Raw genomic sequence first — 4,442 nt, 5'->3', positions numbered from 1 at the left:
TCATTTTTAACGAGTTTTTCTATTCTCCCCCTCGAAATATGGCCTAAGCGACAATGCCATAATTTCGATGATTCATCAATTCTTTTTCTTTTCTTTTATTCTTTTTCCGACGCGGGTACTTGTTCATTCACTTTACACACAGATAATACTTTTTCACGCAAGGACAATAAATAAAGCTCATCGTGGAGTAAATAAACCCCCACATAAGTATTATTACACCATATGGCACACTTGCCATGTCCAAAATAACACTGATAACTATCTTTATCCAAACGTGATACACTAATCAAATTTCTGTGTAAAGAAGGAACAAATAAAACGTCTTTAAGCAGAATAGTTAAGCCATCAGCTAGCTCCAAAAGGACGTTGCCAACAGCTTCAACTTCTGCTTGAACTCCATTCGCGACTTCAACGCATCTTTCGCTTCTTTTCGTAGTCCGCGTCGAATGGAATCCCTGTAAAGAATTTGCAACATGAAAAGTTGCACCAGAGTCAATCCACCAAGTAGATTTCGAAAACTGTATATACAAGGATTCATTCACAAAGGAAACTAAATTGTTACCTCTCTTTGCCATTAACTCTTTCAGCCAATCAGGACAGTCTTTCTTATAGTGACCAGTCTTCTTGCAGTGAAGGCACTGATCTTTGTTCACTGGGATTGACTTTTGCTGGTACTGCTGATGATGCTACATTGGGCCTTTTCCATATGGCTTGGAAGGAGAGCCATTGTTTCTTTGTGTGAAGGTCCTTTTCTTGTTGTCCTTCACATAATTTAGAGAACCTCCATTCTGTGCTTTGAGTCTATCCTCCTCTTGCACACACATGGCTATGCTCTTTTCATGGGCTTCAGCTTTGCAGCCAGGTTGCTCATCCTGAGGATGTGCTCCCTGATGCCATGTGCACCTCCAGTGTACTTCTCTGTCACCAGCTGCTTCAGCAACTGGGTCGCATATGTCTTTGAAGAACCAGTAAACTGGCTCTTTATCTTTTCCAAGTACCCCCCAACGGAAGCACACTCTGCAATTGAGCCCACGATGGCGTTCTCAATTGTGTTCTTTATAAATACCATGCATTTCTTATTGGCAGTCTACCACTTTCTGTTCTCTAAGGTGTAGGCCATCTCCACAGGAGCATGGTCCTTTTTCTTTCTGTCCCATGCATCATCATCATCCGTGTCATCTCTGACAGGATCAACAGGCTTTGTGGGCTGCGGTGTTTCAAGCACCCAGTCCACCTCAGCACACACGAAGGCGAAATCCACATTCTTCCTCCACTCAGTGTAGTTATCCCCTCTTAGGGTGGGAACGTCCTTGATGCAGCTCATCAAGTAGTACCCTCCTGAAAATCACAAATAAGTGAGAACAGTACAATTGCAAATTATAATTCAACGTTGGTCCGAATTAAGACATGCAACTGTTAATGCAAATAAAACTATATCACCGTTGGGCAGAAATAGAGATAAATGAACTTCTTATTGCAACAAAACATGATCATGTCATTAATAACGTTGGTCAAAAAATAACACAACCATAATTTTCACAACAATCACTTTAATTCATCTTTGAATTTTAATCATTACTTTTGCATTTTAAAAAATGCTTCTTTTACAATTTGCAGCGGAAACTATGAGTCAAAATTCATCAACTTTTATACTTTTCAGAAGTATTTCTGTCACTTTTGCAATTTCTAGAAAAATTTTCGTTGGACAAATTTGAATAGAGAAAACTGTGCGAAATTTGCTTAAAAAAATAGCAAAACTGTGCTCTGTAATAAAAAATTACAGAAAAAACTGTACTGGCGCGATCCGCGGCCCACGCGGCCCACCACGCGCTGCGCGACGCGCAGCTACGCGGCGCCCACGCTGCCCGGACGCGCCACCGACGGTGCGGCCTGCTAACGCAGCCTGCCCGCGCGGCCCAAACGCGGCCCAGCCGCGGCCTGTACGCGGCTCGCCCGCAGCCTGCTTTGCGCCCGGCTCACTCCTGGCCGTCGGATGAAATCCGACGGTCGGGCGCCGTTCTCGGTCGGTATAAAAGCCGGCCCAACCGCCGCCCCTTGGAGAAAACCTAACCCTAAAACCAGTAGCCCCCAACCCCTCTCTCGGTTACCCCCAGTGGCGGCTGGAGGAGACGAGCTGCCGCGGCCGGCGCGTCGTTGCCGGAGACGGCGAGCCCACGCGAGTTCTCGTTGGCGTGCGCTACCCCCACCTCCCCTTTTCTTTTCTGTCTGTCTCACCCAGTCATACGCGCCGGCCTGCACGAGGTCGAGATGAGCCGGAGGAGCCCCCCTGTTCCCCTTGCCGGCGGCACGTGCACCCGAGGGTGGGCGCACCGCCGTCAAGCGGCGCAGAGGCGGCCTCCCTATTTCCTTTTCTTTGCCGGTGCCACAAACATGAACAGCAGCAGCCGGTGGTGCTCTACCAGCAGCTGGTGATGCTCTAGCAGCTGCAGCCGCAGGTGAGGGTGGGGCGGCATTACTTTGCCGGCGGCCCGAGGCCCTGGCCGGTAAACTTTTCTTTTCCCTTTTCAAATTAGGGTTTCTGTGCGGTGGGGATCTAGGGTTAGGGTAGCTGTTCATCTATTCTACCCGGAAACACAAAATCTACAACCTAGAATAGGCTCTGATACCAATGTTGTGTTCTATAGATCGACTAGAGTAGCATCTGTGCGGGTAGGTACTATATCTGTGCATATAACTTCGTATCTGAGAGAGAACGAGACTACGAGAGGGAGTGGGAGGCATACCTTCTCCCTTCGAGGAGGAACCGGATGGAGTCGACATGGTGGTGTCGGCGACGGCGTGTGTGAGCGGTGGCGGCGGTGGAGCTTCTCGTCGGCACAACGCTAACCCTAGATCGGATTGGTATGTCGGTAGGGCGTACGGCAAACGCGGTGAACCTCGTACTGCGAGCCGCCGGCCCCCACCTCTCTTTCTAGCGCTGGTGACAGGGGCCCACCAACCATAACGGGTTGGGCGCCAGGCGCAGGTCACAAGGGGCCCGGTGGGCCGTTGGGCCCACACAGGAAGAGATCAACCTAACAGATCCAAGACTTATTCTTTGGCCTGTAGCTCGACACGTCGGCAATAACCGGCCCAAGGGCGAGGGCCATTACATCGCGGATGCACTGCCCCCGCCAAGTTACGTTCGATTAGCGCCGCCGACCGCTGACTGTGAGATCCATTACTCACCAGCGTGGATGAAACGATGCGCCTAATCAAGCTGCTTCGATGCGATGAATATAAGCAGATGCAAGCACGAAGCAGGTGCAGGTCAGCAGGTATGCATAGATCAAGCATATGCACACACTCATGTCAGCATGCGAGCTTGCATCCCATGATACCAATTAAGTGCGTGTATGCATCTGTTTTCAAGCTTTCATCTCTAATCAAGATCTTTTCTTATATATGGTACGGGGCTTGCACAGGGTATAACTAATAATACAGTAGTACACCAATTGATTATGCAATTTGATAGAGATTACAAAGTTGTTAGCTATTTTTCTCCTTCCTGGCCATGTCCTTTCTCTACACCCACAAATTATACATTGTGAAAGAAAACATTAATTAATCCTGAGAAAATTAAATAGGGAAATATCACACTCTTCATGCAAATTAAATCTGGCATGTTGCAGCGTTCCAATCATATAGACTATGTACGGAAAGGAGCATGTTCTTAGAGTTTATATGCTTGTAGAAAATTAGAACAAAAACTGTATTTAATTCTAGATAGAAAATGTTTTAGGGGAAACGTTTTGATGTGAATGTAATGAGGCTGGATAAGCAACTTCTTTACCAAGAATTCCCTAAAGTAAAAACAAAAATAGTATATAGACAAAAATACCTTATAGAGTGTAATTTTCAAACGATTTGGTGCGTCCATGTCAGGTACATAGACCAGTGCATTCGTCTTTGTTACGCCAAAAGACGATACAGATTTTCTCAGCTGACTGTCTTTATCTGACAGATCGTATTTTTCTTGCCGTGCACCACAGGCTTCTACGATGGAGATCACCTAAATTTTCTTGTCCACAATGAAACTAGCACTGATAGAGTGCCGTCCTTTTCCTTTCCACGGCGGTGAAACTGAATGTCAGGTACAATATTCAAACGAGTCGGTGTGTCTGATGTCAGGTATGCCAAAGACGATACAGATTTTCTCCGCTACAGATTTTTCGAGATGACTGGTCTTGATCGAGCTGAGTAGTATTTAAGAGTAGGGCACTGGGTGAAACGGGAGATTATGGTCTCGCTGTCTACATGACGTCCTACAAGGACTCTACCGTACAGAATTGTCTTCTACGATGGATGATCACCTAAATTTTCTTGACCACATTTAAGCTAGCACTAGCAGAGTGCTGCATTTTACGTTCCACGGCGGTCATAGGACCACAAAACTGAATGGCAGGAATGCGTTTGTCTTTGTTACGCCAAAGACGATATTA

This window comes from Lolium perenne, chromosome 5 (assembly GCF_019359855.2).
Source record: "Lolium perenne isolate Kyuss_39 chromosome 5, Kyuss_2.0, whole genome shotgun sequence".
In the NCBI taxonomy this organism is placed as follows: Eukaryota; Viridiplantae; Streptophyta; class Magnoliopsida; order Poales; family Poaceae; genus Lolium; species Lolium perenne.
Note: the sequence above shows the minus strand (reverse complement) of the source record.